The sequence below is a fragment of the Rhodnius prolixus genome, unplaced genomic scaffold (genome assembly GCF_049639745.1).
Source record: "Rhodnius prolixus isolate KJV_2025 unplaced genomic scaffold, Rpr scaffold_6, whole genome shotgun sequence".
Taxonomy (NCBI): domain Eukaryota; kingdom Metazoa; phylum Arthropoda; class Insecta; order Hemiptera; family Reduviidae; genus Rhodnius; species Rhodnius prolixus.
Window position 1 is genome coordinate 31,480,847 of NW_027411634.1, and position 14,436 is coordinate 31,495,282.

Below are 14,436 nucleotides of genomic sequence, written 5' to 3' on the forward strand. Positions count from 1 at the left end.
GACAAGATAGCAAAGTTACTACAATGGCTGCCAAAGTCTAGAGAGTGTGTAAGAAGATAGCAAGGTTACAATACAACAATGGCTGCCAAAGTCTTGAGAGTGTGCAAAGAAGGCTACGAGAGGTAAAACAGACAGCACGAGCGATCTAGTGACAGCTGGTGGAACTAAAAGTAGGGGGAGCCCGTTGTCATGGTGATATGACGCCATCTAGAGGGTATATAAGAAAGTTCGCCGCGCGGGCCGGGCCGGGTGGGGCGAATAGTTGCCTTCCGACCGTCGAGGTGAACGCATCTCCCTAACCATTACACATGACATTTTATCAAGATTGTTAATGTGGAGAGAGGTGTTTTGACTAGATTTACATATTTTTAGGAGCGACGAGCGACATAGCACCCTCCTCACGAGTACGACACTGTAGTCGTACTGAGGAGACATCTTGTTTGACTGTAGTATATAAACAGTGTTAGTGCTGCTACCTGGTGGCAAACATATGAACTAAACTTTGTTTACATGTAAGCAAGTCCAGTAGGTGCTGCTACCTGGTGGCAAATATGTGAACTAAATTTCCTTTTTTAAGTTTTACATCTTTCTGATGCAATTTTTTCAACTTTTTTTACTTTTTCTGCTTTTTAACGCTCTCTGACGTCATTTTTTTTGTACTACTATTACTTTATTTTATTTTTTTTTGTTTAATGTAAACGGAAATTTTAGTTTTATACGTACCTGTACATTTCTTTATTTGCCTCTTTTTATTTTTTAGTCTTTTTTAACTTTGTTTTTAGTTGTAACTTTGCAAATGTAATAAAAATAACAAGACTGTGGGAAAAGAGAAAATACATAATGACGTTTTTAATAATTTATAAATAATTCTTTATTTTGCTACCAATTATACATTTTTTTTCTTTCGTATTACAAAAACATTTTAAATTCAATTACATCTTTTAGGTAATGATTCTTACAATTACCTACATAACAAAATTAAAATTTACATTACATTTTCAAACTTCAAATATATTTTTTTTTTACAAATAATCGACTAAATAATTTAGAATTGCAGTTGAATAGGTGTTTTCCAACGTCTTTTTCATTTTGGCTTAATTCGATGAACCTCTTTGGCAGAAAGCACTCCAGTTTCGCCTGTTTCAACTCTGAAAAATAACATTATGAGATATACTGTTCGTCTACAAATCAAACTCAACTTCCTTGAAAATAAATGTTAATTTTTTTTATTCGTTTAAATAAAAATAGATCAATCTTTTAGAAAGAAAACGCATGAAAGTAAAACTGAGTGTTAGTAATTACATTAACTTAATTCATTTTCAAAATAGCAGTTTACTGCATTCTTTAAGTGAAATAAACATTTTTTAAATAAACACTCGTCATTTTTTGTTCTTGTACCTTTCAATTTTCTAATCAAATTAAAACATTCTTTAACACAGAATCTTTACTATACTCATTCCGATTCTACAGGAATATATGAACAAAAAGGTTTAATCACGTAAAAATGCTCAAGTTTTAATAAATAATGGATAAGATTACCTGGAAGATAACACCACAGAGTGGTAGGTAGATGTCCTTATTTGGATATTGCAGGAATAGAGATGGATGGAAATCACCTCTTATTTACGGAAGTGCTGCAGCATTAAAAGGAATTCCCTCAAAAGTAATCATTTTAGATTATGTCTCAGCTTCACTGGGCTGCGAGTCGGCCAAGGGCTGAAAGTATTAAAACCTTAGTAAATGATTTGAATTTCATTCATACTTATTGTAGTACGGTAGCATTTTACAAACAAAATCTTAGTTAATTCTGTTTATAACAAAATAAACCATTCTGCAACTAACTCGGAAAATCTAATTTAAACCATCTATTGCACAAAATAACAACTTTTTTATTCAGATTCAAAGGAAAATATTTAATTTATCGGAATAAAGGTTTAATTGATGTTAAAATGCTTTAGATGTGATCAATAAAGGATAAGATAACATGAAGATCAGCTCCATAAGATAACATGGTAAGTATGGAGATTTCATCATTGATTTATTTAACGGAATGTAGAAATAGATTTGAATTATCTCAATTTATATGCAATAAATAATAGTTAAGACTACCTGAAGTAGAATTCTACAAATTAACAGGGTACCTTCGAAGATTTCCTGATTTGTTTCATGAACGAAATGTAGAAATTAGATGTGAATTACCTCAACTTATGTAGGAGTGCTGCTGGATGTAAAGAAGGGCCATGATCAAGAATAGCCAGCGAAGGAGGGTCCTTGAGCAAAGGCACTGGATGGAGAGTAAAACATACTACATTATAAAACACATAACTTTTAATTTTTAATTCAATTTTGATATTGAAATATAAAATGAAATTGAGGCATAGACTCTAAAACAGTCCACTATATGGGACCCAAGACTTCGAAATAAACAATTAACATTACAATAGAATAACCAATTTTGAAGATATATTTATCACACAGAAGTTGAAATGTTGTAAAAAAGATTTAATCTGAGTAAGCTTCATAATCAATCAATACGTCATAGGTTGGTATTACATAATGTAAAGCCAGGACAAAAGTAATTTAGCACACTTCCCTTGAGCATATAATAAGACAAACCGAACATATTATCTCTTTTATATATAAATTTTATTTAATTTTTTTACCTTAATTTCATTTCTATTTTAAGTTTCTCTGTTAGGTTTTTTTAGCTATACTTTTTGTATTTTATTGATTTATATGAATATTTTTTCGTATAATAGAATGTAATATATGGAGTCTATGTAAAAACAAAATAGGTATGCAAATAAATATTTTTTTATCAAATTAAAGGATTTTATTTATTCTCCTACTAAAATAGTTTTTATTTTCACTCTAAGTCAAAAAATCATTTAATAAGATTGTGATACAAACATGCAATCTACATATACCTAAATAATACATTATTTAAGTAATTGATTCATAACAAAAGTTGTTTGTACTTACTCATTTGATCTATGTTTTCTCAACGTCTTTTTCATTTCCACTTCAGTTGATAGATGGTTTTGGAGTTATTGGCTCAGAGTATTGGCTGTTTTCAATCTGAAAATCATTATTCAATGAAATAAACAGTTTATAGAGTTAAGCTTAAATGAGAAAAACATTCTATTCAATGTTAATACAAAATTAAAACGAACCATTTGTTTAAGATAAATTTGTATCATTCAAAAACTTGAGAAATAAATATGAATGCTGAAATTTTAGTTTAAATCTTTTAACAGATCAATCTTTAGAACGTATTCGTAGCATTGTAACACATTAAATTATTTTAACATGAATTAGGCGTAATTACAAGCAATGTTCTACAAGCGAATTAAGCTTATCGTACTCATCTTTCTCGTCTTAGAATCTTGACTTGTGGTTTTCGTTACTTCACTTCGATATAGAACTAACACTTCTCGAGTCAACCAATATAAACGATTTTTCAAGTTCAATTTTGTTCAAAATTATTTCATTTAATTTACAAAAGTAAAGAAACACATTTAACTACTGATGAAATATTATTCATAAAATTAAATAGATGGGACTAAAATTAAACTAAAACAATGATATGCACATAACAATAATTTTGCAAAGAAAGGATTTCGCTAGATGGAGGATAAAAGATTCTGAGGTCATTAAGAATGCTAAGATCAATGGAACCGAAGAGCATTTACTTTAAGATTTTTGATTGAGGAGATTGAATTCATTGTTGACAATTGGAAGTACCCCATGATTTCTGTCAAAGTACAGATTGCTCCATACCAGCTGCTATTGCAGTCATTTATTTATTACAGAGAGTTTTTGGTTTTTATCAATTTTTCGAGAGACATGTTTCAATACATGCTAAAGATCATATTAATATAAGGAAAGTACGTTGTTTACTGGAAATCGTAAATGCGGTTCAAGAGAAAATACGAAAAATCAGATTCAGTAAATTTGTAGTTAGATCGCTAAAAAGGGCCATTAAACTAAATATAAATATTTGAATTTTCCATTATTGATTTTCATCACACACGAAACTTGACTGACGACTCGTAAAAACATTTATAAATCCAACAAATAAATCCGTTGAAAACTGAATAACATTCTACTTGATCGTAACACCTTGTAATTATTATAGGCAAGAAAAAGTAATTGAATTGTTACGAGTGCTTGGTGGATATTAAAGCAAAAGTGAAAAATTAAAGGGCCTAGTGACAAATATAAGCAAAATACCTTACCTTACATAATACGTTATGAAGCCGATACAGAATGAAAGGTCTTGTTCACACAATACTTGCTTCAGCAAGTATTTCTCATTCTACTCCTGCTTGTAGGCACTACTACCCTCTTCACTCTTGCTACGAAATAGTCAGAACTTACCTATCTACTTAGGTTACTTTATATCATAAGGTTCCTTTTTTATTAAATTTATGTCTGTTGTTTTAATGACTCCTCAGGTAATGTAATATAAGTAGTCAATGTCATGTTCAGGTCTAACTCGTTCTATAAGCGAATTAAGCTTATCGTACACATCATCCTCGCCTTGTGGTTTTCGTTACTTGATATAGAAATAACACTTCTCGTAATGTACCATTTATAGGCTGAAGAATTTAATGAGGATCTGGGGTTACGTCCACAGCACATAATAATATTTGTAATTTTGTCCGTAGTAGGATTTATTTTTATATTTCTTCTCGGTTTCGGTTTTTCAACCATCTCAGAGGTAGAATAACCATATTTGGGTAGGTATTTCGACTCCACTTACGCTCTCGTGCCTCACAACACTTACCGACTGAGCAGACTGACTAAAGGAGGTTACGTGGTGTTATTCAAATATTAACGAATTGTCAAACATGTGTAAAAATTACATATAAATTAAAATACTTGAAATCTAGTACATGATAAAAGGAAATGTTATTTTTTTGTTAATTTATTGCGAGTAATATTTTAGAACTGAAAAGTTAGAAATGTATTTTATGCGGGGAGGGGGAACGAAATTTAAAATATGGCATTTTTAATGCGAAATAATTATTGTTAAATAAAATATGGAGGAATATGTTAGTCAAATCATTTCAAAAAAGATAAATGAGTAATATATTTAATTTTTCTCCTAATAACGCTTGGACGCTCCGGATTGTGTAAGCTAGGTCGATCTATTTTAAAAACCTGAAGTAAAAATTATTAGAAAAGGTACATTACTCATAATTGCACTAGAAAACTCATGTTTCCTTATAAGGTAGTTAAAACTAAGGGCAATCCTAGATTGTGTACGCTAGGTCAATCTTTTTCGAAAAATAAAAAAGAAAAAGCATTGGAAAAAGAGGATCATTTCATCTAACTTTGCAGGAATAATGTTGCTCCTGGATTTAATAGTTAACACTAAAGCCTAGATTGTACTAATTACGTTGATATATTTTGAAAAACAAGAAGTAAAAACAATAGGTGATGGGTGGGAAGGGCTGCTGACCCTTAGGTTTTCTCTTCCTAGGAGCTACTTACAGCTCACTGTCCGGTGATGGGCAGTGTTGTCTGTAACGAGAGAACACTGTCTGGAGGCCGGCAGTGCACTGAAAAAAGTTCCGGGCGCCAATAACCTTAGATGTTGACGCGCCTTAAATCATAAAAAAAAAAAACAAAAAAAAATAGGTGAAGGTGGGACACTTATTGTAATTACACTAGAACACTTATGTTTCCGTATTTGGCAGTTAATTTTAAGACCAAGGGTAGATTACGTAAGTTGGGTCAATAAATTTTGGGAAAGAAGTAAGAAAATCCATTGGAAAAAAATGGATCAGCAGTCTTCCTGGGGACAATTTCTCCTAAATCCAATGGTACTTACTTCTTGTGTTTCAAATTGATCGACCTAATATGCACAATCTAGCATTAGCGTTAATATTAACTATTAAATACAGGAGTAGCATCATTCCTGCAGCATTCCCTTATTATTAACTATCGTTCTTCAGAAACCACAACTTCATCTCAGTGAAATTAGGATAAAAGTTCAATTTTTCCAATTTTTTTTTCATTCTTTTTTTCAAAAATGATAGACTTTACAATTACAATCTAGCATTGATCTTAATACTAACTATCAAATAAGCAAAATAAGGGGACAATTTTGACTTTTTCTATAGCTTTTTACCTTTTACTTTTAAAAAAAGATCGTACCTACATGTACATTTAACCATTGGCCTTAATAGTGACTTTCAAATACAAAACTGGAGTGTTCGAGTGAAATTAGAAGACGATTTCCAATGATTTTTACTTCTTGTTTTTCAAAACAGATCGACCCAAGATATACAATCTAGCATTGCCTCTAATATTAACTATCAAATGCAGAAACAGCAACATTACAGTGAAATTAAGAGACTAATTCCACTTTTTCCAATGGTTTTTACTTCTTGTTTTTTAAAATAGATCGACCCAAGATATACAATATAGGATGGCCTTTAATATTATCTATCAAGTGCAGAAACAGCAGCATTACACAGACTAATTCCACTTTTTCCAATGGTTTATATTTCTTGTTTTTCAAAACAGAACGGCCTAAGATGTACAATCTATCATTGCCTTTAATATTAACTATCAAGTGCAGAAACCGCAGCATTATAGTGATATTAAGTGACTAATTCCACTTTTTTCAATGGTTTTTACTTCTAGTTTTTCAGAACACATCAACTCAAAGTTTACCAACAGGAATTTGCCTTATTATTAACAATCAAATACAGAAACAGCAGCTTTTCAAGAAATTGGTGACTAATTCCACTTTTCCAATGGTTTTTACTTCTTGTTTTTCAAAACACATCAACCCAAAGTTTACCAACTGGAATTGACTTTATTATTAACAATCAAATACAGAAACAGCTGCATTTCAAGAAATTTAAGACGATTTCCAATAGTTTTTACTTCTTTTTTTTTAAATAGATCATCCCAACATGCACAATCTACCATTGGCTTATTATTAAGTATCAAACACGGATGCAGCTGGAAGTAAAGAAATAAATTCAACTTTTACTAATGGATTTTACTTTATACTTTTCAAAATAGATCCACCCAACATATCTAGCATTGACCTTACTTATGAACAATCAAATACAGAGACAGCAGTATTCAGGCGAAATTAGGCAAGAACATCAACTTTTTCCAATAGTTTTTACTTCTTATAGTTGAAAAAAGATCGTACCTGCATTTATACTGTAAAATCATCCTTAATAGTAAATATCAAATGCAAAACAGGAGTGTTCGGGTGAAATTAGAGGACGATTTGATTCTTGTTTTTCACAACAGATCGTCCCTTGCTGTATAAACTAGAATCGCCTTATTATTCACTAGAAATCACAGCATCTCAGTGAAATTGAGATAAAAGTTCAATGTTTCCAATTGCTTTTTACGTTCTGTTTTTCAAAAGACGATTTCGACTTCTTCAAATGGTTTTTATTTCTTGATTTTCAAAACAGATCGACCCAACATATACAATCTCGGATTGCCTTAAATATTAACTATCAAATGCAGAAACGGCTGCATTACAGTGAAATTAAGAGACTATTTCCACGGTTTCCGATGGTTTTTTAACCTTTTCTTTAAAGGTTTTCTTTTTTATTCCTTCCAATCTCGCAGCTATTTCTAAACTTTTTTCAGATTTTTCCTTTTTATTTCTTTTTTTTTATTTTTGGAAATTATCTTTTTCATCCTGTTGTCTTTTCGCCTCCGAAGATTTTTGAACTTTTCCATTTTTTTTTTTTTGAGATGAAAAGGAGAATAAATAAGATACAAATTAAACATTTTAATAAAAACAATAACATGCAATTTGAAGTAAAAATTCTAATATTACATTGTGAAATTAACGTGCATATTCAATATAGTAACTACATAATACTAGTTTTATTAATTGATTCTTCACAAAAATTTCCTAGGGTAGATGATTTACGTCTATTTCACTTGGGCTTCTATTGATGAACAGTTTTGCAGGCAGTACTCCAGTATCAGAGGTAATTAATCTGAAAATCAACAATATTTATGTATTTAAAATAATTAGTTTTTACTGAGTTTAGCTTGAATTAAGAACCCAGGAATAAAAAAACATTAAAACTGGCCGGTAGGACAGTTGTATAAGGGTTTTTATAATACTTGATTATATATTCATAAAAATTTAAATAAATGTGACATTGATATGAAAGTTTAAATCACTTATTAAAAAACCAAACCCTTTCTTTCAAAGTTATGAAATATATTTTCAAAAAACATACTTATTATTTATCAAAAAGATTACTCTGATTAAACAATACAACAACAAACATGCTACTAATATTCTATTTTTTTAATTATTATTATTATTTTTTTTGGATACAGAATAGAAATAGTTCCGTGATTGGAAAATATGACAGAATTTCTATCAAATTAGAACCTTCTTTCAAAAAGTTAAAACTTTTTTTCAGCTACAAAGATAAAAATTAATATGAAAAAAGTTTTAGTTTATGCAGTATTACTCTGAACGTAGTAAATAATTGATAAGATACCTACTTGTGAAGAACAGTTCCACAGTTAGAGAATCTAGTTTAGTTTATTATCAAAATAGAATTGATGCGAATTACCTCATAAATACGGTCGTACTTGCTGGAAGTACGAGGAAAACCTTATAAAAATTTATTTCAACTGGAAGACCTCGCATATAAGGACTCTTATACTCCTTCAAAACTGAACTTTTTGCATCAATTAAGTCAAGTATCTCAAATAGGCAGATGGGGCATGTTGTCTTCCGCTAATATAACCAATTTCATTATTTTGAAGATGTAAAAAGACCAATCAAATTATATAATTAAATTTTCTGAATGTGCAATCTGAACAACACTAATGTTTATGACTTAATAATTCACTTCAGTAAACCAATTTGATCACTAAAAACCCCTAAGATGATGGCGAATCATTAAAAGTGTAAGCACATGAACTTATTTTTAAAAAACGTAAATCTAGTTCATGTACATTTGGATAGTTTGAATTTAGGCAAATCATTGCACTTACTAGGTATCTAATCTATTGCTGTATACTTTATTATTTATCTTTAGATAATACGACATAATATCTTAACTGAGAAACAACATGCTGTAAGCTGAAAACATGTACTTACTGATGCTGTAGGAGCTAAAATGTGTTCACTGGATAAAATGCCAACAACCCAGCCATTTGTTTGAATTGAATTAGTTCAGAATTACCATTAGAATGTCGAAAGAACGCTGAGAACAAGATTAAAAATTATATAATATAAATTATATTATTAATTATTTATACCATTGTTTTCATTGTAATTTACAAATGTTTAGAAAAAAATCAATTTTCAATAAGTTAGAATTTAAAACTACTGGTGCGAACCTTGCAATATCCAAGGTCCATAATTCTAGGACTTTATTAAACTTTACATTATTAATTTACATTTCACGCAGATTACACTCCCTTTTAAATGAGGGAAATGTGAATATTTACGTGGAAGTTCATAATTCCCAAATACATAATCTTAATTAGCTATTTACTTTTACAGTAATAAAATTATTAACATGTTACGAACTAAATCTACCTACTTATGACCGTTGAAACATTTTTATGAAACAAAATAATGAAGACTAAAATCAACATTTTAAAATTACATGCGTACACTTAAAATGCATCTACTATCAACTGTCTTGGAAACATGTCAATTTTATAAACCTTACACTTCTAATCAGATCAACTCGTAATTAAAAATAAAAGTATACACAGAAAATGTAGGTTACCTGCAAGAAGTCCTTAACGCAGTAATGATGCGAAAACAAGTTTTTTAATTTCCTAGGAAGTTATCGTTTAATGCAAATTGACAATACAATTTTCTAAGGTATGTAAAGTTCTCACTGACTTAGTTACAACAGCATCAACTAGAAAACTAATAATCATAAATAAAAAAACATCAAATTATGAGGTAAATAGTGAATTTTAAACATGGAAATTTTTTTGGAGGAAAACTTCTTTTTAAAGTACTGACGATATAAAATGTTTATCAACGTAGGTGAAGAACATTTTATAAATAAGGCAAATTATTACTGTTGCTACATGATAAAGTGAAAATTTGGACAAAACCGAATACCTTTTTACCCCACTGCCACGCGAGACAGTTGTTTAGTTAGGTCATTTAATGTTTATTTTAATTGTATCAAAGTACATGTTCATGCTACCTAGCGGTGATCGCTGAAACTAGTTTCTATGCAATTACATCTTTCTAGTTTAAGCTATTGCCGCTAGATAGCATTGACATTACTTAATTGACTATTTTTTTTCCATTCCTAAAAGTTACTTTAAAAGTAAGAACAATGTATAGAATTTCTACAATTTCTTTAATTTAAATATAAGGACTTCAATTTCTCATTAATTCTTTGATTTAAATAGAGCAAATACCGAAATAATATATTTATAAATTCCACTCTCTTCACAAGCTAAGTATAATAGAACCAACCAATCTTATGAAACTATTTTAATAATTATAGGACAATAATATTGGTACAACAAACGAGGAAAATTCTTAATAAATCTCCATGAGATGTACTAATATTTCACGATTTACAAGTAATGTAACTAAAATTCCCGTAAGTAAATCAATAATAACTAACGATTTTTATAAGAAGTTGAAGAAGTGGAGTAAAAGGTAGTCTACAAATCTAACTTGTTCCCCAGCCATGCTAATCCATTGTATCCATCAATCAACAATAAGACTTCAATCTTCTGCAGTTACTTTATGCTAATATGAAAATACATTGAAGGTGATAATAGATTGGCCCAGAGGTGACTTCTTACTTAAATACACTACTGTCAAACTTTTATCGGATAGAAATATCACTTACTGCTTACTAAAAACTTCACTCAGCTCGATACCGAATTAAGTTTTACTATTAATTTTGTCTTACTATTACCACAGGAAAACTTCACAATCCTTTCTAGAACAAAGCGTCTCAATCTATTTTCTAGATTATTCAATATAGCGTTTTTCATTTATTATATTTTAAATGTGTCCAATATTCAATCAAAATAACGAAATTTTTGAAAAAGTAATGAAGATTGTGCCATTTTTCTTTCTTTATGAAACACAACATCCAAAATTGGTCGAACTAATGTGTATAATATGCGTTTGGCATAAATGTACAATTTTAGAAACCGACCAAAGGAAATTGATGCAAAAGTAATAAAGATTATGCATTATTCCCTATTTTCAGAATCTCCAAATCCAAAAATAACCGATCTAACTTGTATAATATACGATTGGCAAAACCAAAACCATTAAGTAAACATAAAACATAAAAATACCAGTAAAAGTAATGAAAATTATTCAGTTTTCCATTTTCACATCCAAAACTAGCAAGTTTAACGAGGACAATTTACAACAGGCATAAAAATATATTGTTAGAAACGGAAAACCCGGAAATCCGTATAAAGATAACGATTTAAATATTTTTCCCGTTTTTTTTTTAAACACTATACACAAAACTAACTGACCTAATGAGTATAATATACGCTTGGCATAAAATTGCTAATCTAAAATCATAGCTTAACTTTACGAAATTCCAACACGTGATAATTGGTAATAAAAAAACATAATGATGTTAGAATTAGAGGGTGTTAATACTGATGATATTCAGGAGGAATAAATGCCCAAATAATTAACAAAGTCTCTGCCAGGAGACAAATAGTAAAATATAGTAATGCTAATGATAAATATAGAGGGTCAAGTAAAGATAAGCACAGAGCTCACAAATCTTCTTCCCACAATATTCAATGATGAGCAGCAGTGATTATAATTCAATGGAGATTAATAATCGACTGGGTCTGTGACCCAAGAAAAGAATTGTTTTTATAAAGTCCATGTGAATCATGTTTTGAAATATCAATTCACTCAAAGGAAATGCGACAAACTGCAATAAATCCAATCAACACTTTCGTAAACAAAAAAATAGGAAAAAACAACAGATTTTGTAACAACCAAACGACCAGTTTCAACAAACACCAAATTGTCTAGAATAAATTATTTTCTCCATTGTCCGCTAAGCCATCTACTATTACATCCAAAACATTTGTAGGACTACTAAAAATCCACTTCTTCATCGATAACAACTTTGCCCATTCATAACGTCATCCCAGCCTCATTAAAACTAATTCTTAAAACTAAATTTTCTTTTACCTGAAAGAGAATGTTAAATTTAAAAAACCTTGTATTTATTTTCCCATAAGTAAAATATTGTAGAATCCTTTGTCTATTTATCCATGTCATGTGTGACATCAAAGTTGGTGCAGGTGCGAATCATATAACTTCTTATAATACCCAGTTTTCACATCACAGCTTCTGGCTTATACTTACAAAAAAGTTAGGAAACTAACTAACTTAACGAACGTTTGAAAAATAATTTGGTATTCACACCATCTCATGAAGATTATAACTCTCTTATAAAACTAACTAACTAAATTACATTTGAAAAAATATTGGTTTCCACATCACTGCATAAGAATTATAACTATTATTTAAAACTAGCGAACTTAATTATTGAACAATGTTTGGTTTCCTCATCACAGCATTAGCGTTTGTGTTTTCTTAAAACTACCTTATAACTAACTAACGATTAGATTATGAGTTTTTTCCTCATCCCAGCTTAGCTCTAGCGTTTCTTTAAACTATCTTATAACTAATTATCATCTAAACAATAACAGGTTCCCAGAATAATTTAAGCTTTTTTCTAAAACTAATTTATGTTAACAAAATATTTTATCACTGCATCACAGTTATAGCTATAAATTTACTAAATTAATTAATTTAAAACTATGTTTGACTTCCATATAACTGAGTGTCAGGGTTTGGCTCACTTCTATAGCTTCTTATTTACTTAATTCGTTTTAACCATTTTTGGCTTCCTTATCATAGCTGCTTTGCCCTTGGTCGTACAATATAATGTCATACTGGGGTTTAATATTAAGAGGATTAGGGAGAAAAAGAGGAAGAGATATCTTTTTTTTTTTTTAATACAATGTACAAACTTAAAGTCTCTTAAAACTAACTTAACTAAATGATGTTGGTTTTCCTCATCACAGCATGGAATTAGCGTAACTTAAAACTAACTTATAACAAAGTAGCATTTCAATTTTTTGGTTTTCACTTCAAAGCTTCGTTTCACATCTTCGTTATCATTGACGTTCTTCATTATCCTTGATCTTAATTATTATCTTAACTATACTTAAAACTAATTGTTTGGCACATGAATAGTTTAATTTGTTAGGTAAACTATAAAGTTATTTCAGTGAAACGTCAATGAATAAACTACACTTAAACTAACGAAGAGCCTTCTCTAATTCTGTCAGGCCAGAATGTTTATTCTGCCCTGAAGTATCGCTATGTATATATTTTTCTGTTTATCTCTTTTACTAGTTTTTGTAAATAAACCATTATTGATTTAAAAAGAACCCTGATTCTTATATTAGTACAGAAATTGTATATTTAGCTGGCAATAAATTTTTCGGTAGTTAATTTAAGTTTTGAACATAAAAGGTAAAAGACAAACTTAAGTGAAAAGAAGACATCAATACAGAAAATAGTTGAAGAAAATTAAGCACGCTTGCTGGAGGGGAAGAAAAAAACTTGACGAGATCTTATTAGTTTTATTTCAAGTTCGAACTGGAGCAGTTGAGGCATATTTTTTTTTTTCATTTATATCTCAAACTTTCGCGATACAGCATCAGAAAACACTTTAATGTTCTACAACCCTTTTAAAGCTGTCGTAATTTATAGTTTGTAGACATTTCGCTAATCGTTAATGAACATCGTTGTATTTTTAATGTTTAATTAAATTTGGAAAAATGTTTAATTGAAACTACATTTAAGCTTTGAAGTGTGTACTTTCTCTGTTAGCCTACTCACGGGAGTAGTTGCCCAGGGAGCACCTCGAGGAGGTAGAGATCAGATTTCGCTCCCCAAAAATTATCTACCGATTATCGGAATAACAACAATGTATAGGGATATCTCTTCTTATTAATGCAATGTACAAACTTAAAATCTTGATATTGTTTTTAAAAATTAAGAAGTTTTAAGATTTGCAGTATCGATGTGTAATGGAAGAACCTTGACAATCATTATAGTAAGAGAAAATCGTGTGATAGTTCTCTCGAATTGTTTTCTCTTCCGTAATAAAACTTAGTGATTTAGATAAAAGTCACTAAATCAAACTCAAGTGAAACGAAGTAAATTTGTTATCTTGATTCGTTCACAGGAACAGTATAAAGAAATAAGAAATTATTTCAAACATTATTATAACTAATTGTCAGAAGGTTTTATAAAAATAATCTTATATTTAAAATTTTAAAATACTTTCAGTTAATTATTAATAATATTCATATTGGTAAATATTAAATATATAATTGCTACACTGTCTTTCTGCAAAA

General features: G+C 29.7%; 1 long non-coding RNA gene across 1 annotated transcript; it reads right to left on the minus strand.

The window, feature by feature from the left end:
- Window positions 1-1,014: 1,014 nt before the first annotated feature.
- Window positions 1,015-4,784, minus strand: LOC141460364 (uncharacterized). Its single transcript, XR_012461885.1, has 5 exons — window positions 4,239-4,784; window positions 2,983-3,078; window positions 2,200-2,284; window positions 1,540-1,716; window positions 1,015-1,148 (listed from the first exon to the last, which is right to left on the minus strand). It is a non-coding gene; the product is annotated as an uncharacterized lncRNA (long non-coding RNA).
- Window positions 4,785-14,436: the final 9,652 nt, after the last annotated feature.